We start from the raw sequence: 21,290 nt of genomic DNA, 5'->3' as shown, positions 1-21,290 counted from the left end.
TCTAGTTCCATCTTCTCTAATATGGCTCAATATCAGGTTCTTGCAGTGGGTCCTAAGGGGTATTATTGTATCTTGATGCCACCAGGAAGGCCTGGTGGAGACAAGACTGACAGGTCCTGAGGATAGGTTGTTAATCGTTAAACCCTGGAAAAAATGGCAGAATTTGCAGTGCAGAATCTACACTGATTCCGTGTTGGATTCCACGGCAAATCAGCTTGCTATTAATTACAGTGTGAATCTTTATCGATATGCAAATAAGGGAGATGGAACAACACCTCCGCAGCACCACCCATTGGAAGGTAGCATTCCTTCAAATCAAAGTTAGACTCTTTATACAAGCCTTGACATTCCCAGTCATTGTTACAAGCCTTGTATAAGGAGTCTAACTTTGATTTGAAGGAATGCTGCCTTCCAGTAGGTGGCGCTGCATAGGTGGTATTCCATCTCCCTTATTTGCATATTACCCAGGGGAGCATGAATGGCCTTAAAAGTCTCCTCACTCCCTAACCTTCTAGGTGATCTCCCTAAGGAGAAAAGATAGTGATCTTCGTCTATACGGCATAAATTTTTCCACACCGATTTCAAATCCACATCTGGAAGATGATGAAGTGACATGTCACGTCTTGATGCAGATTCCGTGCTATTTCCATGAAGAATGTACGTTTGGCATTCCGCATGCAGATCTGCCCATTACAACAGGCTAAATCCGCATGCGGATCCGTGGCTAAAGACTTGCTGAAGCGTGGCGAAAAACCACAGCTCAGCTGCAGATTGCCGCCGCAGTTTTTGAGGCAGATTACAGTTGGAAAAATCTGCTTTCGATTCCACCACTTGAAATCTACCCCAAGGATATGTTCACATGGCAGATTTTGGCGCGGGTTCCATGCTCCATCCACGTCACATTCATTTGAAATCAGTGTTGTAGAGGAAAAAAAAAGTGACGTGTCCGTTTCTAACACGGATGTCCATGGAATCCGCATTAGAAATATGATATGTGGATTTTAACATTCCAAAGGCTAAGGCCGTTTTCACACGCCTAAGAAAGTCGCGAGAGATTTGTGCGCTGCGAGATGCACAAATATGAATCATGGCACGCCCCATCTTCTCCTACCCCAAAGTGATGCGAGGCGGTTTTGATATAGAAACGCCTCACACCCACGGGAAAATCCCATGTAAGCTATTGTGATATTGGGCCGATATTCACGGCCCGATATCGCATTCACCCGTGTCTCGTAGCTTAGGGGTGGCTTTCAGCCACGGAAAAATCTGTGTCCGATTGTGCCGTGTGAACCTGTCCTAATGCTGCTAAGGATTTATTCGCATGGACATGTGCGATAACCATCTGATAAAATGTGGACTAATATTGCAATTTGTAAGCTGCATTTTTTTTAATTTTATTATTCGTTTTGCAAAAAACACACATTCCTGTACATACAATTTTGACGCTTTTGAAGAAAATCGTATGTTTTTTTTTCCTATACTTGGACTTGCAACGCACAGAAATCACACATAAAAATCGCCTTTGTATTACCCCTGAGTGTTACGGCAGCAGCATGCAGTCCTAAGTTCTCGCTCACAACCTGAAAATTGTGAGTTCAATCCCCGCATGGTTCAGTTAGCCGCCTCAAGGTTGACTCGGCCTTCCATCCTTCCAAGTTCGGTAAAATGAGAACCCAGCTTGGTGGGGAGTAATTAATAAATTACTTGATAGCGCTGCGGAATAAGTTGGAGCTACACAAATAACAAGATGTATGTATTTTATTTTGTACATGTTTTTTGGCCATGTTTTTTGCGTTATGACGCACCGCAACAGCCCATTGAAATGATGGGTGTATGGAAATATGCCTATTCGCTGCGTATTTCTGCTCAAAATCAATGTAATTTTGCGTGCTTTATTTATGCGCTGCGTATTTACGCAGAAAAACGTTAAAATCATAAAGTTTTTTTGAAATGTGAAAAAGTGCATTATTCTCTTTATAGATTTACGTAGCGTTCTAGTCTTTAATTTGCTGTTTTTTAGTGGCACACAAAAAAAGGCATTTTCTCTTTTTTTCCCCCAGATTTGTATGTTGATGCACGGAGATATTTTTACATTTGCGCTGTGTGGGCACGTCCCCATATGTCTTGCAGTACGTGATTTCATGGATTGAGATCCTGTTCTTGCACGGAGTAGTAACCTTTTTTGAGAAGCCTGAGCTGTACCCTGTAGAAAGGACATAAAGTCGGTGCGTAGGCTTTGAGTCACAGCGGAGTATGTATCGGGTTGTAATGTGGTTGAGTCAGAAGGAAGATTTGCCTGAGGTGAGTTCCTCATATCCGTGTGGAGATTGCAAGGCACGCCTTCTCTTCATACACACTGCTCACATAGAAGCCTCTGCAAGCCACAAGGGTGGTGCAAAAATACACCAGACCTGTTGACGGAGCGCTGCAAAGAGACCGGGCTTGGATCATCTGTAAGTTTTTGCTTTTTTTGCATTAATTACTATTTTTATGGCATTAATTTTTTTTTATTGTCAGATGACGGCTCTGAATAAAGGAGGAAAAGTTTGGGCAGTGTATATAGGGGGTGTGCGGTAACCATCCCAAGCTGGCTATAGGCCTGGGAGCAGGAACATATTGCTGCTGTTTGCACGCCTTGTATTATGTTACCGGGCTCTAATGTTGTAGTGTCAGCAGGTGAAACATATGACATGTGTACCTAAGGCACCGTCTCGCCAGCTGTTAAGCAGCTGCTAGAGCCCACCTGATTAAACCGTGTGGCCGGCGCAAAAGACGTGTTAATAGATGCTGATATCCTGCTGTGATCAAACATTTAAAGGGAAGATTGCCAGGCGCCGGTTAATGTTTAATCAGGATCAGCGCACATGAGATTGTATAATACTAATGCAGTGTTTTCATAGGAAGGTGCCGCTGACTTTTATTTCACGTGTCATTTTTTTTTTTTTTAAAGGGACAGTTGCATGCCATCTATTGTTCCCTGTTATCAGCCAGGAGAGAGGCTATGTATAGTGTTGATGCTAAGAGGAAGTCTGGAAAAATGTCTGCCCCTGTGATATTTACTTATTGCTATGTCGACGTACACATTGGTGAAAGCAAGAGCACACACGTGCATTATGTCCCCACTACTGGCAGATAACCAGTATTCCTGACCCTATCTAATATCTGTAATTTATCGTCATTATCCTTTTGTGTTGTTTTCATGCATTTTTTCTCTACTTGTTTTGTATTATGTGTAAACCAACTTCTGCCTGGAAACCATCATCAAGTAGGAGATCTAATGTGGACCGTATTATGATACATTTCACTTTGCCTTTAAATCTTACTACCATGGGGGAAACCCTGGGAGAATTAGGTTCTCTACTTCCAGGGAACTTTTACTCCCTTTCATATTATGTGTGTAATACATCATATATAGCTATGTTTTGTCATACTGTATAAGCTATGTTTTGTAATATATCTTTTGGGGGGGATTCATATATTTTTCACTTATTGGTAGTTGGTGTAATATTAAAATAGCTGCTGCCTGGAAAACGTCAACAAGTAGGATATCTACTGCTGACCGACTATGAATATCTTATATAATGATTCTCAATTTCAGTCATGGCCTTAGTTTAGATGGAACTGTTTGCAGGATTTTTCTTTTTATTCTGGCGCCCCATGTCATCAGAAAAATATGATACATATTACACTGATAGGCAGTCTGCCAGTATTCTGCTTGGGCAGAAAGCAACAAGATTGCTGCATACCCACACCAAAACAAATACTGTACCTGAACCAAACTCATAACATAAATACGGCACCAGAACCAACTTCATAACATAAATACGGCACCAGGACCAAGCTCTCTACATAGATTAAATACCAGAACCAAGCTTAGTACATAAATACAGCCCCACATCGGAGCTCATAACATATATGCAGTAGCAGAACTAAGCAATTGTGTTATGGGGGTGTTTTGGAACATCGGAGAGGAGGAGACAGACCAAGGAGGATGATGATTCTTCCAGAAGAAACTACTGCACACAGGAAGATCAGCAGCTATCTAGGTGGACCTAATGGGACGATCGCCCCCTGCCTACATCTACCTGCTGATTCCCTATAGTTTGGTGGTTCACACTCTGTGTGACCACACAAGTAACACATAGCCAAGGCCGGCTGTGCGCAACCTTAATACCACAGGGGAACCCCAGAACAATTTTCCCACTCCCAGGGGAGCTCTACTACCGGTTCTACTAGAAGCTTGGTGTAGGGGCAGGCTGCTTAGCCTGTACCTACATATCCTTACAAAGGCAGAGTCTTGTTATCCTCCTCCCACACCAGCGCATGCACTGTGAGCCCCACCCCGAGCTACGCCCCTGCATTGATGCAGTTGTCCATATCAACCAATCAGATTACATGTAATTATACGAATACCTTTTATTGGCAGTAGTTTTTTTGAACGCCTTAAGGACCACCTGCTATAAATGAAAGGTTGGCGATCACAGATGGTGTATTGAGCGGGGTAGGAGCTGAGCCTGCTCCTTTCCTAGCGCATCCTAGCTGTTTCTGACAGTTGACATCCACCAGCAACGGCCATGATCAGAGCTAACTCAAATCATGACCGTTTAATTCCTTTGATGTAACCAAGCAGCTAGCCGGAGGGAAAGGGGGCCCTGGTGTCCCATTAGCATCAGCGCCACCATCGTAAGGTGCTGATGAGTTTACAGGCACCTTGAAGCCTAGTGAAAGCTTTTAGGGCTGCCATGCATTAAAGTCTGTTAACTCTTGCCTGACTTAATAGACAAATGTATAATATGCTGCAGAGTACTGCAGTGTATTCTACAAGCAATTAAGGCCGCCTGCACATGGTCGGATTTGCATTGCGGATTCCGGAGAGGGCGTCTGCCTCTGGATTCCGCAGTGAATTTTTTTCCATAGCATGCCATGGAAAAGTGTTTTTTCCTGCCAACTAGTGGAAATCAATTGCAATTGGGAAAAATTGCAGCATGCTCTATTTCTAGGTGGGTTCCGTGCGGACGGCTTCCATTGAAGTCAATGGAAGCCGTCCGACCCGCGGCCCTTCCGTAATCATTATGACGGTGCGCGCGTAATCTGTACTGCGCATGTGCAGAACAGAACGGCAAAGAATCCGGACAGGTACGTGGGGTTACTGGCTAGATTTTGCTGGTAACTGTGGTTTTATAAAAATGTCAGAATTGTGTATTTTGGGCCCCCCTTCTACAAAAAAAAGTAGTGCCCCCAATTTCTGGCGCCAGCAGAGCAGCTGTTATTTATGGCATCCCCAGAGCAGTACCCCGCCCCATTTTTAACATCAGTTATTTATGTGATTTTTATAGCATCTTAGCATTATAGGACCAGAAGAATAATGAAGCGGGCGTCACCACTGCTTACAATCCTTGTTAATTGCTTCTTCCAGCACCAGCAGCAGACATGCTGACACATTGGTGCAGTGCCCTTTGGCTGCAGTGATCAGCCATCCCTGGCGTTAATCATGGCAACAGTATCTTCACTTCTAATTATTTCTCTTGTTTGTGCAATTGTATCAGCAGCCTAAAGAATGGCGCTGAGCGTGTGATACATCGTCCATTGAAGTAGACTCCAGCCATACAAACAAATACTTACGTAAAGTCTCGATTGTGAGTGGTGACGCCAGATCAACCATTAACAGTCTGACCTGTAGAGAATAGTGGTAGCCGCATGGTAGCTAGTGCTTAATGACAGCTAGAAGTATGCGGCGAGCGGACAGATAGAATGGCAATGCTTCATTTCAGAGGAGTCCAGATTACAATGACATGCATGTCCTAGTTGTGAGCATCATGCAGGTTAAAGGGAAACTGCACCTATGATATTTCATATGGAGAAAAATAGTGGTAATCCTCCATTCAGGATCGGCAGAGGACTATGAGCAAATACTGTATTGGGGCACTATCTTTTTTCTTTTAAACCAGGAAAATGAGAGTAATAAAATAATTTCCAACTACTTATGCCACAAAAAAATGCATCAGTGTCTACAAAGCAGCATCATAAAGTGCCCAAATAATGCTGCTATATAGTGCCATGAAGAGTGAACCTACAACATATTCCAAGATATTCCAGGGCTGATGTTAGAATAGTGCCCTCTGCTGTTTATATTCGCAGATATTCCAGAAATAATAGTAAAATAGCGCCACCAGCTATTTATATCCCCAGATATTCCAGGACTGATGCTAGAATAGCACCACCTGCTGTTTAAATCCCCAGACATTCCAGGACTAATGTTAGAATAGCGCCACCTACTGTTTCTATCCATAAATAATCAAAGTCTCATGTTAGAATGGCGCCACCTGCTGCTTCTGTTTGAAAAGCCTTTCTATTGGCCTGTCCACTTCAGTAAATCTTCCGAAGTGGTCACACCTACTTAGTCCTGCTTCTCTGCAGTAATGTTGTCTCGCTGTCTTATCACCTCTTCTGACATAAGAGAACATGCAGCAACAATACCCAGTGGAGCAGAGAGAAGCAAGACTGCGCATGTGTGACCAACTGAAAAAAATAGGTGGATTCTGACTGGAAACAGCAGGTGGCGCTATTCTAAGATTAATCTTGGAATATCTGGGGATATAAGCAGCCAGGGGTGCTATTCTAACATTAGTAATGGAATATCTGAGGCTTTAAGCAGCAGGGGGTGCTATTCTAACATTAGTCCTGGAATATCTGGGGATCTAAGCAGCAGGTGGTGCTATTCTAACATTAGTCCTGGAATATCTGAGGCTTTAAGCAGCAGGGGTTGCTATTCTAACATTAGTAATGGAATATCTGAGGCTGTAAGCAGCAGGGGGTGCTATTCTAACATTAGTCCTGGAATATCTGGGGATCTAAGCAGCAGGGGATGCTATTCTAACATTAGTAATGGAATATCTGAGGCTTTAAGCAGCAGGGGGTGCTATTCTAACATTAGTCCTGGAATATTTGAGGGTGCAAACCTATTTTTAAAAAAAGTCTAACTACAAAAAGGGTATAAAATTCAGGGCTAGGTGTAACTATAAGCAATATTTTTCGAGGAATAGCCCCTTTAAGATGAGCTGCCAAAGAGTAGGTTTAGCGTAGACCACCTTTCGCACAGATAGGGTGGTGGAAACCTCAGGGTAGTTGCTGCTTTTGTCTGTGTTCTAGTCTACTCTTTTCCAACCTGGACCGCTCCAGCTGTTACATAACTGCAACTCTCATCATGATAGGAGTTGTAGTTTTGCAGCAGTTGGAGTTCTCCAGGTAGGAGGTGGTTCCAACTGACTGAAACTCCTTGCAAAGCCGAAACGGTTTGGGTGCTCTGAGGTTCCCATGTTAATATCTTCTCTGAGGTGTCTACATGGCATGTCAGTGTTTACTGTAGGTGGAGCTGCACTTTTGCAACATTACTATGTGGAGCATCTTTCAGTCCTATATATAACATTATACACATACTGTAAAGCCGTATGATACATCTACTGCCTTGAAGAATTTGGTAGCCCAGTATTTTTAGAACCATTGACCCACCGTATTTTTTTGACTATAAGATGCAGTTTTCGGCAAAATAAAGTCTTGCTGAAAAGAGTCTGCCGTTATTGTCCAGAGGCAGGGGGGTCTGATAGATGCAGACACCCCTGACCACTACCATAATGATTCACTACATACATACTTCGGCTGTACAGTCCTCTCTCTCCCTGCCCGATCAGTATGAGCTGTGTGTGTGCATGTAGCAGAGCTGTATGAGCTGTGTGTGTGCATGTAGCAGAGCTGTATGTGTCTATTTGAATGCTGCAGAGCGGTGTGTGTAGCAGAGTTGTGTATGCTGCAGAGCTATGTGTGTTGTGTGTATTTACAGTATGCATGCAGCAGTGCTGTCTATGCATATAATGTGACTTCATATGTTGGCACCATTGTTTAAATGGACACACAAGGTTTATTATGAGCTGACTGTTAACTATTAACCCCCTTTCTATACTAGAACGCCAAAGCTAATGCCAGCAGCCCCTCAACTTTGTTAGACCCCCCCCCCCCCCCCCTAGTCTTTTAAATTAGTACAAAATATTTGGGGGGGGTTTCGGCTTTTTACAACTGGGTGCGTCTTATAGTCTGAAAAATATGGTATTTATGTAGCACAGCTTGGTAATATTTTTAGTCCCTGAAAAATAGTTTAACTCCATCCCAGATGAGCATCTTCTTTGTGTGGGACATGTGGGAATCTGGCTAATTACTAGAGTGATTTTCTCCTTCGTAAACTGCCAGTCGTTAAATTTTGCTGCTACAGTTAGAGTTAATATGTCCCCGAGCTTTGGGTAGAACAACCCTGGTGGATACTCAGTGATGGGGTCACAGCAGGCTTGTGTTAAAGGGACAGTCCTCATGTGTACTCAGTACAGGAGATTACTATTGATCAACAGAAATCCTGCTGGATCCCAACAGGACAGTTTATGTTCTCCTTTGGGCCTGGACAAGTAAGCCACCTGTGATCCAGAAGTTCTCTCCATAATCTGCAAATGAGTAACCTAGTACATAAGGCTGAAAAAAGACAATGTCCATCCAGTTCAGCCTATTACCCCCCAATGTTGATCTAGAGGAAGGCAAAAAAAACCCAATGAGATAGAAGCCAATTTTCTTCATTTAAGGGATCATTTTAAGGGAAAAAATGCCTTCCTGACCCCAATCTGGTCATCAGAATAATCCCCGGATCACCAGCCCTTCTAAATTAATCAGTGACTATAATATAATATTGTTACACTCAAGAAAGACGTCCAGCCCCTCTTGTACTCTTTTAGGCTGCCTGCACAGGGGGCGGACAGATTCTGCAGCAAATACCGTCCATAGCATGCTTTTTCCTGCACACGATGCTAACGGCCACCAGACTTATCACCAATAGAACATGTATGGGACCATCTGGGATGCCAACTTTGGTAGCCTATGAGCTTGAATGATCTAGAGGCTCAGTTATAGCAAATGTGGAGTAATATGCTGCAGGATACCATATGAAACCTTTATGCCTCCACGGCCAGCCATATCACATCTTGTTTCCAAGCTAGAGGTGGTACAACAGGGTACTAGAGCCTCCATGCCTGCCTGCATCACATCTTGTATCCAAGCTAGAGGCAGTATAATAGGGCACTAGAGCCTCCATGCCCCCGTATCACATCTTGTATCCAAGCTAGAAGTGGTACAACAGGGTACTACAGCCTCCATGCCCACCTGTATCACATCTTGTAGCCAAGCTAGGGGTGGTACAACAGAGTACTAGAGCCTCCATGCTTACCCATATCACATCTTGTATCTAAGCTAGAGGCGGTACAACAGGGTACTAGAGCCTACATGTCCACCTGTATCACATCTTGTATCCAAGCTAGAGGCGGTACAATGGGGCACTAGAGCCTCCATGCCCACCTGTATCACATCTTGTATCCAAGCTAGAGGTGGTACAATGGGGCACTAGAGCCTCCATGCCCACCTGTATCACATCTTGTATCCAAGCTAGTGGTGGTACAACAGGGCACAATAGCCTCCATGCCCCCATATCACATCTTGTATCCAAGCTAGAGGCGGTACAACAGAGTACTAGAGCCTCCATGCCTGTACATATCACATCTTGTATCCAAGCTAGAGGTGGTACAACAGGGTACTAGAGCCACCCTACAAGGGGTCAGTTCTCCACAATAAATTCTCCTTTTGCTCTGATATGTAATCGCTTATAACAAAGTTACAATCCCACAGAGAAAGTTTCCTTCCATTCTGACAACATCTAGGGGAGGGATGTTGCTGACAATGAGTCTACATTGGGTTTGGCTCATAAAGAATGTATCAGGTTATATTAAGGCTGAGCTCATGGCATGATAAAGTTGTGCCAACTGTTTAGCATTGTGGTGCCAGGTTGTGGCACTATGAGGGCATGTTGCTTTTGCGGTTTTGCTGCATTATGAGGGCACGGTTTATAGGAGTGCATTTACACGGGTAATTTGCAAGATGCTCAGTAATCGCAGGAGGAAAATAACCTATTGTTCGTAGTGGAATATTTACATGCGGGATTTTTCTCAGTGTTGAGAATAAAATTGCAGCATGACCTACTTTTGGGTGATTCTGTTGAAGAATTGCCCATTCTTCTGTATGGGAGCAGGAATAAGGGGAGGTTTTCACATGTGTGCAATGATGCAATTTTCTCACAAAACGCATCGCACCCGTATAAAAATCAGTGGCTTGCAAATGCAACTTGCTCATGTGAACACACCCTGAATGTTGTATCAGCTTTGGGTTTATGCCAAAAAAAAAGAAAGAAAGTCTATGATTGTGAAATACAGAGGTCATCCACCACAATTGGATTTGGTTGCAGATTTTGACTTCCCCGATTGAACTCGATGGGAATAAATCCATAACTAATCTATGACTTATGATGTCTTTACACTAGCGGATTCACCGCAACCAAAAAATGCATGCCAAAATCTGCACCAGACCTCACACCTTCAATTCAATGGATGAAGTCTGCTGTGGAGCCGCGAAAAAATCTGCACCAATTGTGCTGATTTTGACTTTTTTTTTTTTTTTATTTCTGCGCAGAAAATTTACATTTAGGCTGGGGTCACACAGGACGTATTCCCGGCAGAAATTTTGCGCATTGGCCGCAGCAAAGAACCGTGAGATTTCCGCCGGGAAAGCGCTGCTTCAAAACCCGGTTTTGTAACGGCTTGGCCGCATGCTTTTCCGTTGCGGATGTCGCTCCCATGCAGGACAGCGGGGCCACAACAGAAAAAAAATTGACATGGTAAATACATCCATTGCATATATCAGGGGGGGGGGGGGGGGTCGTGCGCATTTTCAGCATCTCTCGCAGCACAAAACTCACATGATTTTCTCTCCCGTGTGAATACATCCTTAGGCTGCTTTCACAAGGCTGAGAAACTGTGCAAGATTTGCACATTGCGAGATGCACAAGTATAAACCTCATTCTTTTGATTAGGGTCATATACATGAGCGATTTTTCTTTCCGGGATCGCGGTATGAGAAAATATTGCGGCATGTTCTATCTTTGGGCGTTCCTTCAGAATGCATTGTTTTCAATGGGGCTGGTAAAAAAAAACTTGCGCAGCGTGCGAGGCACAAGCGATGCAAGGTTTCCCATTGAAAATATTAGGGAACATTCAGCCGTGTCGGAGGATCGCTACTTCCCTGAAGTGACGCGAAGCGTTTGTGTGTCGAAAACACCTCACATCTGCAGGAAAATTGCACCTTTCCGAGCATGATATCAGGCTAAGTTTCACGGATCGATATTGCGCTCACCCATGTGAAATTATCCTAAGGGCTCATGCCGCCAGTTATATGCGTAAAATGCTGCTGGTCCACACGCATCATTTTACGCATTTTGCAGCCATACGCTGTAGCTGCGTATGGCACTGTCCACGCCCGCGTATGGCACTGTGCACGCCCGCTTATGGCACTGTGCACGCCCGCGTATGGCACTGTGCACGCCTGCGTATCACATTCACATGAATATGCGCAGTGTGACTTTTTTTTAAAATCCCCCGCTCTATTTCAGAGCAGGGATGCGTATGGATACGCTTCCCTTATGCAATGTGTTGTACATGGACAGTATCATACGCTGCCCATACAAGTGTATACGGCTTACGCTACGTACGTACACAAAGAAATAGAGCACACTGCGATTTATTTCTCTTGCGTATCAATACGCAGTGTTTGCATGCCGGTGTGCATGGATCAATGAAAGTCCATTGACTGTCATTGACTCTATTCACTGTGTATCACGCATTCGTGCATCGCACACGTGATACACTGTGAAAACACGGTTATGGACATGAGCCCTTAGCACAGCTATTTTTTCCGTTACACTAGCGCACAGCGGGACATAAACTAGCCGGCCCCCATTATACGATTTGGGCGCTGTTGGTTTCCACCATGTAACAGATCCTGCATTACTGTCAGTTCTTCATTTTTCCGTTCCTATGAGGACACCCGACCATAACTGCGAATGCGGATGTGAACCCACCAAGCCTTAGCGGTCGTCTCTCAGACACGCACCTCGCATCGTGACAGATATTTTCTGCAACAATTTTGACAGAAGCGATTAATGTGTAATTTTCCATCAATAAAATGTGCTGATGGTAATTTGTCCGCAGTCCTTTATAAATGAGTTGGAACAGATTTCGGACAACCAACTCTAACACAATTATTAAAATGACATTATACTTGTCCGCTAAGAGACCTCCATAATGGATGTATGTCTCATCTTCTGTCAAGAATTTTTTGCAAGGATGCTTGCTGGATTCATTGCCTATTTCAGGGTGATACATTTGGAATCAACTACAGTAGGTTTGGTTGTGACGATGTAATGAATGATGGAAACTGTGACAAGTTTTCAAAAAGTTGGAGGAGGTGTATATTAAATAGGTCCAGTCTGTTATAGTGGCATAATTTAAATGTTTTTGTACTGGCAGGGCCTGGTGAGGTTACGCTGTAGTGTAGCAAAGCGCAGTTGGCACATGAGGAGGCTATGTTATGGCACTGTGAGTGTTGGGGATCGAATCCGGGACTTCCGGTGGTCCAGCCGGCAGCTCCTCATCGTGAGCTATCCAGCTCTCTGGATAAGCTCCCTTGCTGAATCCTTGTTTCTGGTTCCTTGCTCCTGATCTAGTTCCTGTCTCTGCTAATTAGGACTCCCTATAAAGCCTGGCCCTTCCACCCACTCCTTGCATGATTATTCTGCTCCACAGCTTTGATCAGCGCCACTTCTGCTTGCTTCTCTGCTATTGTGACAAGACATCTTGATACTGACTATTGGCCTTCCATCTGGCTACGTTTCCTGCCTCATCCCTTCTACAGCAATCCAAGACCTTCTGTTGCTGACTCCTGGGTTTCAATCTTATTATGTTATCCATCTCCTCCCTCTGTTCCGCAATCCAAGACCTTCTGTTGCTGACTCCTGGCTTTCCATCCAACTACATTATCCATCTCATCCCTCTGTACCGCAAACCAAGACCTCCCGTTGCTGACTCCTGGCTTTCTATCCGACTGTTATCCATCTCATCCCTCTGTACTGCAAACCAAGACCTCGCATTGCTGACTCCTGGCTCATCCCTGATTACTCCCCAGACCTGCGGTTACTACACCTGAGGCTTCACCCTAGTGCCGGAACTGCTACAGTGAGGTTCAGTTGTGGCCTTGTAAAGCTTGGTTGGGACATGTTTAGGCTTCGTTAGCATGGGCTGAGCCTCGGTTGTGGTATGGTGAGAGTACGCTATTGGATTGTGAAGCTCATTTGAGGCAATGTGAGGTTACGTTGTGGCCTTGTTAGTCTTGTTTATGGCCATATGAGGCTCAGTTGCAAGGCTAGGTTGGATCACAATAAGACTATACTGTGGCATGGCGAGGCTCAATTGACACATAGTAAGGCTTATTTGGTGCACTGCCAGCCTACTGTACATTGTGATGTCAGATTTAGTGGCATTATGAAGCTTTACCATATTTGTTATCATGGTGTTTTCAGCCATCTACAGTATTTCAAATACAATTTTTCTGTGTTGGAAATAATTTATTTTTAAACTAAAAATATAAATCCTTTTTTCAAGAAAAATAGATTGTATTTACACTTTGGCCGTTCCTCTGCCGCGTGTTCTCGTTACTCATCTCATATCGTGGATCTATTTCAAGCACCCGAGCCCACACTGGTATTAGTCTCCAGCCTGCTATGTACATTACATAACTTACACCGATCAGCCCAGGCCGAGTGCCCATCAGTGTGCCCGCCGGGCATCTGGGCACGGTATGGACTAGAATTTTCCATATTCATTCACAATTACTATTCACTGAAAATATATGAACAGATGGTGAACGTTGTCTACTAACTGCGGATACTGTCATCAATAAGAAACCTTTGTAGACAAGACGGTATTTTTTACCATCTATGTACCTCATTACGTTATATAAGACCTCTAGAGGACACTCACATGTTGTTTGTTTTTTTTTTTGTTTTTTAGTACACACTTTCCATCGGAGCCCCAGTTACAGGGAAAACATCCCCTGCAGTGACAATAGTTACTGGCATAGCTGATCAGGGTCAAGTTATATTTCCACTTTCACTTCTTAGCACATATATCGCTCATTGAGCGCTGTGTACTAGAGAATGGAGAAGGCAGAAGGGGTTAAAAACGACTTCTGCCTTCTCCTTTGGGGTCTCAGCTGACAACCGACCTGCTTTTGATTGATTGCAGAAGTAGGGGCTTTAATTCCCCGCCATATTTTTATTATCTGCTGGAATTAAAGCCCAGGACCAAGTGCCGTAAATTTACTGTGCTTGGTCCTTAATGGGTTAAAATTATGGTAAAGGCAAAGTTTTACCGACTCTGCTCAGGACTGATCCAGAAGTCTTAAAGGGGGTACCCAGGTTGTGCCACAAGTACATTAGGCAAAGTGTAGACACTTCTAATAATTGCATTGGCTCTGGTGGACTTGGCAAAAGCCAAAGGAACACTCCAGGCAAAACATATACCCTGGCAAAACTCATACTGCTGTGCCTAGTGCTGTGCCTGAGGGGAGGGGCATAACACCAATGAATACCAAAGAGCGAATCCCTTTGTCTTCTTCTGCCCCTTCCAGCATCACTCGGTGCCATATATAAGAAATACACTTTAATAAACTAAACTGGGTTTTAATGATATTTTAATAAATTTGCATGAATCAAATGTCCAGGTAAGGTGTAGTGCTTAAAGGGGTTGTCCAAGAATGATATAAAATGGCTTCTGTTAGTGTAGTCTGTGGAAACCTGTCCTAGGATGGCAGAATTTGTATGCAGAGTGGAGGGGAGAGGGCCCAAGACTCGGATGAGACAAAGCCTAATGCTGCACTATCCGGAGCAGTGTAGCCTAAGGCCTCATGCACATGGCACGCATGGATTCTGTGTGGGGAATCCCGCATGGAAGCCGCCCGTATCCGCTGCCAGTGACCCTGCTTACTGTCATTTCCTCTGTACCTCGGATGTGCCGCTGGACTATAAGGCCGCTTTCATATGGGCGACAAAATTGTGCAGTTTTTCTTGTGATACGACAGCGCTACAAATCGCATGTATGTGAAACCGACGCTTTCCGATGGGTTCCTTCACATTAGTGATTTTTTTGTAGGCTGCTACATTGCGAGAGAAAAAAATTGCGACCTACTGAATGTTGCCCCAATTTGTGATGTTTTGTAGCCCATATTTCACTACGGAGCCTTCCTTTATGTTGCATCACAGGAAATTGTGGTTTTCGTGTGGCGCAATGCAACTTTAACAGTAGGAAGTCCTACTGTTTTCTCTAAAATAAGCCCTAGCTGTATTGAATGGCTGAGCCGTGGCGCTCGAGAACCAATCAGAGCCAACACTTCCTGGAGGTGGAATTTATGAACCCCCTAACCAGGAAGTGGCGGCTAAAGACTGCAAACAATTGCGGCGCAGCTTTGGGAGGAGAAGTGCGGCGGAGCGGACAGCGCCTGTTAGCTAATTTTTTGTTTTGGTGTTTTAAATGCATCTAAGGCTTATTTTCAGGGTAGGGCTTATATTTCAAGCCCTAACGAAAATCCCAGCAAAAGAGCGACAGAATATCGCTGCAAGAAAACGCTGCGATATCGTGTGAACACAGTTGCGATTTTCTTGCAGTAATATCGCTGTTGCCTGTGTGAAAGAGGCCTAGGGTTGAAGATCCTCCTGATCAGCTGACTGAAGGGGACCCCAAGATCTGTCTAGCACTACACCCCCTTTTTTATTTATCCTCAGTGCTGTACATATGGTTGTGGGTGTACTTTGTACTGTAGCTTAGTCTCATTCACTGAAATAGCTGTATTACCAGGCAAAGCCACTAGCAAATGTATGGAACTGAGCCTGGGTAAAAAAAAAGGGCCCCCTTCATTCAAATGATCAGCAAGGGGTAGTCAGGATGCTTAGATTTGATATCCTTAGGATACGTCATCCGTATCAGATCCAACACTTACCCCTACCAATCAGCTATTTGTACTGGCCATAGTACTCAGGTGATCGCTGCAGCCTCTACACTGTACAGCAGTGCCTAGTATTGCAGCTCAATCCTGTTCGCTTGAATGGGATGGAGCTGCAGAAGGACCTTGTGACTGATGAACGTGAAGTTGCAGGTCAAAGAAGAGAACACCGTGTCAAACAGGTGATCAGTGGAATATTCTGGGAGTTGGACCTCCACCGATCTGGTAATAATGTCCTATCCTACTGTAAGGATGGGACACCAATATTTAAGTCCCATAGCTTACCTATTTGCTCTTACAGTTCTGTCACAGGCTGCCAGATGTTTTGATGCCGGTTGGAAACCAAATGGAATGAGAAGCTAGATGATACTCCCTCTGTGACTGATATCACCTTATGGTTGTTTTACACGGCTCAGTGTGCCGATCCACTAGATTGGCGCTCATTTACTTGGCCTTCAGACAGGCTGATTGAGAAGGTATGGGGGAACAATCACACACAATCACAGGGTGAGATGTGCTGTCAACAATGTTTTTGAGTCCTCACATCTACTGATGAACAAGGGATGTACACGTAAAAGGCCTTTTAAACTAAACCTACAACATTTCTTGCTTTTTAACTTCCTAAAAGTACAAACTTTGTAGTCTACAACTATGGATACGGGCGCTGGTCATTGATGCCTTATGGAGGGGATGGGGGAGGACCCTCTGCGTGACCCGGTGACATAAGAATTAATATGGCTAACAATTATAGCTAGCTTTCCACCCAGATAGTGAAGTCAGGAGAAGTCAAATGCATAAATAACTGAGCTTCCAAGACCAAAAATCATACACAACTGGACTTGGGGCATTGGAATATTATCACTGTAGCTGCAGGTTCACTTTAAGGCCCAAATCAATACTACTGTAAGGCTGCCTGCCCACGGGCGATGATCCGCTTGCAAAAAATTGCCCGCGGATCACGCTATGAAAAGCTTTCTATAGGCGAACTATGGAAAGCGCAGCCCAACGTCCATGAGCGGAGAACCATATCGATTCTCCACTCACGGGATTGAAATTGCGGCATGCTGCGATTCTCCACGGTGAGCCTATCAGTGCTCTCCCCTCCTCCGCTCGCGGCAGAATATCGCTAGCCATATTCCGTCACGGCCATGGACAGGCAGCCTAAAGAGATTAGGATGTAGAGAATACCCAGAATGACCTACGGCAGAAGTGATATCCCTTATATTATAATCTTCAATCCTTGGGATCTGTATTAGGAGATGCACGATTCGACATGCTATCTGTACATTGTATGACCCAGGTAAACTATTTGACATTTTGGAAAGTTCTGTTGAGACTTTCAGAAGTTGGTTCTTTTCTTTCAAAACAACCTGACATTTTCTATTCACACCGTGATAATTAATGTTTTTTGTTTAATCCCTAATTTCCTGCACAAGTCCTGCCTGTAAAGTTTGTGCATTCTTCTATCTTGGTCTCTACAGGTTTCTTCCTCCTGCTTCTACATGTACCTTTCTAGCTCACCCTTTAGGTCTTGCCAATAGATGTTGGAGAGCTGTTGGCTGTACAAGACTTCGGCCAACAACTTTCACCTGACCTCCCCATAAACATGCACTCTCGGATTGGTTGATCATGCATTTTCTGTGAATGTAGAGAGTGGAGGAAGCCGCTGTCGGACACTGCTGGTTTGGGCAGTTGAAATTTAGCAGCGAGATGCTTATCTCCCTGACACTTACCATTGGGTGAGAGTTGGGAGGTCCCCATATAAATTAGATAATCAGACAGTCCTGACAAAATTGCCAGGTTCAACAGATCTACTGTGCATGGCCACCTTTATGCAGGAGCGTAACTTAAAGTAAAATGAAGAAGCTAAAGGGGCTGCCAGCTGCAAACTATTGATGGCCTGTCCTTAAGATAGACCATCAATGGTAAATCATTGGGGGTCTCTTGCCCAGAACCAGTACCAATAAGTTGTTCTCTGGGCCATTGTCCTTGTGCACTGAGCAGTGTTTTTCAGGAAGCAGATGTCTACGTTCTCTCAGCAGTGGCCAGGCTTAGTATTATATGTTAAGTTACCATTGAAGTGAATGAATGTAATACCAAGCCTGGCCACTGCCAAGAGAATGGAGCTGACCGTTTCCTACAGAAATCCGCTTAGGAGATGAACACATTGGCTCAGCAAACAGATGATCAGCGGGGCTCCCAGGCAGCCCCCCACTGATCTGTCATGTGGGAAAGTGGGCATGGCCTAAATGTGTGCATGGTGTGTGGTCTTGATCCCAGTCACAATGAGTATCTGAGGGCGTTATATCACCAGTCTCCATGCTGGGCAAGTTCAAATGGCAGGACATGTCCCACCCCGTGCTTGGTACAATTGGCAGGGTATGGCGCTCAAGCAGGGATTGTTATTGCTGCTGTGGTGAGATGTGCAAACAAGTATGAGCGGTCTGTGCAAGGCTGGGGGTGGCCTGAGTTATAAGCCATGAGAGAAGCTCTGGAGCCTGCGGAGAAGTTGGGTGAAGGTGCATGCTGTACAGTAAAATCCATGGAACCTCCTGATCGGAGTGGAGCGTGCCCGATCAGTCTGGACTGTTGGGCTGAGGGAGGTCCAGTCATTGGTCCATTGTATTGATGCGAGTGAGTGAAGTCTTCCACCATAGAGTGATACCATTGTGATCCAGAAACCACAATAGGCCTGCTGAGTATATAAAGAGACTGTAACTTGTATCTCGCATGGGCTGATAAGTCTAGACAGTATTGCCAAATTAATTCAGCTTCCAAGTAAAGACTATTAATGCTTACTGCAATACATTCTCCATCTCTTCGTCTACCTGCTTGTGGGTCCCCACAGGTGCTACCTGGGTACTCCGTGCTGGAGGGGAGAGTGCCAACAATAGACAGGGCTAGGGCAGTGGACTGAATCTTTGCTCCAGATTCTCAGACCTATGCAGGACTCCTCTATCTAACTAGAAAACCAGAGTATAGTAATTTGGACCAAGGATCATGGAGAAACTCAGACCCTTTTGTCCAAGGTGGCAAAGCCCTGGCACCATAATTGGGGCTTATTTGGACCTGTGCTATGGGGACCCTTGTCTTTATGTGGGCCACTGACTGTAAAATACAGCGGGGAGCATGGGAGGCAGACATTGTATTTTCTAATTTTTCCTTTTCAATATTTGCATTAAATGCTACATTCAGTCTCTTCCAAGTCAAAACAATAGCTGATAACAGGTAACAATAGATTGCATTCATCAACATCAAACGTGAAAAGCTGTATTTCCAGTTTAGAGTGTTATTAAAGCTTGAAGTTTCAATCAGCAATTGGTTTTTAGGTCCAATATCTTATGCCGCAGGAGTCTGAGCTCCATTTTTTTTCTTATGTGGCACCAATTCTCCTGCCTTGATTTGGGGTGGTTTTAGATGGGGTGACTGTTGTCCTCTGCTTTCACGCAGGAGCGATAGTCATTCAGTAAATGGAGGTAGAGCGTGCTGGAGATCCCTTCCAGACACCCTCCTCCATTCACTGCAAATAGGCCAGCGTTTAAAGATGAACAACTGCCTGTTTATACTTAGCGAGACGTCGCTGACTACTCCTTCCATGTCCATGAGATGACACGAAGCGACTAGCATTTACCAAGCGACTTTACACGGCTGGCAGTCTCCTTTTAATCACTGTTGAGAAATTATTTTGGCGACTACCTGCCTGTGTAAAAATACTCTTACATGACAAGATTTTGGCTGCTTGCAGCTACCACTAGGGGGAGCTCACTGCATACAGAGTTATGATTGAGTTCCATTGAACGCATATACATTTGCTTGAAGTGACCTCCCCTTAGTGGTGGCTGTAGGCAGATTTTATCAATCAACTCAATGTTTTTGAATAGCTCAAATACAGCTAAAGGGGACACTTTTGTTAAAGAATTTGTCCCGTTCTAAACTATTGATAGCCTGTCCTTAGGATATGCCATAAGTAACAGGTCAGGAGGGGTTGCTCGTCTGATACCTCCCTCGGTCAGCTGCTCGGTTGATGCACTAAGTTGATTCCTACAAGAAGTGGACGGCTCCATTCCCACTGCAGTGGTGAGTCTTAGTATTACAGGCAAAGTTCCCATTGAAGTTAATGGGAGTTTGACCTGTAATACGAAGCCTCAGTGCAGGAGCACATTGGCTTGGCAGACAGCTGATCATTGGCAATCTTGGATGACAAAACCTCTGACAACCTACTACTGATGGCCTGTTCTAAATATGGATCATCAGTAGTTTATAACTGGACAGCCCCTTTAAGCAAACAGAGTACGTAATGCAAGGGACCTGCTCCCATCTATAGCTGACCTCTCAGGGTCTTGTTTGCAAAGAATGAGTACAGTAGTTTACAAGTAGAAAAAAAGCAGAACAAAGTCTAATAACCACATACAGAAGAGAACAAAGGAACATTCTTATAGGGATCAATGTATTCTAGTTCCCCAAACAATGTTGAGGTTGGGAGGAGTCCCCTTTGTGTCTCCTGGAGGTGATAAGAGGCCACATGCAGGTGCATACATTTGCACCAAGTGTTACGGAAAAGTGGATGAGAGGGAATTGGTCCCTGATATTACATGGAAGGTTCTGTGTGTAATATATGGTTAAAGAGACTCTGCCAACAATGACCATAATATCCTACATATCTGAACGAGCTCTATCCTATATCACGGTCTAGAAGGCGAAAAGTAAGGAAACATGACTCTGTCCTATATTTTCACATGCCTGGGAATGCATTGCCCATTGATTTCAATGGGACCTTAAATACATTGCACAGCTCTTGCATGCCATGCGAGTGCGATGTGAGGTTTCCCATTGAACTCAATGGGATACACTACTGATCCTCTGTCACGTGCGAGAGGATCGGAATTTCACAGAAGCGATGCAAGGCGTTCTTGCCTGAAAATCACTTCGGATCCGTGGGTAGAATATATGTTGACGAGCGCGATATCGAGCCAAGTTTCTCGTCCCGATATCGCGCTCACCCATGTGCAGTTGGCCTGAAGGGGTATATTGTAATGCCCATATACAGTATTTGAACATAATAGAGCCACATGTGATAGAAACAGAGAGAGATATGAGTGATCTCTAAAAGAGCAATGGATAGAGATTGGGGTGGGGGCTATGAGAGATACTGTATAAGAGAGAGAGATGAAAGATGTGTAGAGATTAGATTTACATATCTACATAAAAATTCCAGCTTAGTTTCATCACTTTACAGAATCACAAAATTTCCTTGGCTTATTTATATGGTTTTTGATCACATTGGAGATGACTTTTTTTGAGCTTTTTGGATCAGTAGATGT

The 21,290-nt window shown here is 44.3% G+C and overlaps 1 protein-coding gene across 2 annotated transcripts in view; it reads left to right on the top strand.

Moving 5' to 3' along the window:
- Positions 1 to 21,290, top strand: part of RAB27B (RAB27B, member RAS oncogene family) — a 219,707-nt gene that overhangs the window by 157,375 nt on the left and 41,042 nt on the right. The window contains exon 1 of one of the 2 annotated variants that reach the window (XM_066602518.1): positions 2,330 to 2,453. The exons of the other annotated variant lie outside the window; for it this stretch is intronic. The gene's annotated coding sequence lies outside the window, so the exon portion shown is untranslated. Of the gene's footprint in view, positions 1 to 2,329; positions 2,454 to 21,290 lie in introns of those variants that run through there. 2 annotated transcript variants of the gene reach the window in all.

This window comes from Eleutherodactylus coqui, chromosome 5 (assembly GCF_035609145.1).
Source record: "Eleutherodactylus coqui strain aEleCoq1 chromosome 5, aEleCoq1.hap1, whole genome shotgun sequence".
Taxonomy (NCBI): Eukaryota; Metazoa; Chordata; class Amphibia; order Anura; family Eleutherodactylidae; genus Eleutherodactylus; species Eleutherodactylus coqui.
This window is presented reverse-complemented; position numbering and strand designations above follow the sequence as displayed.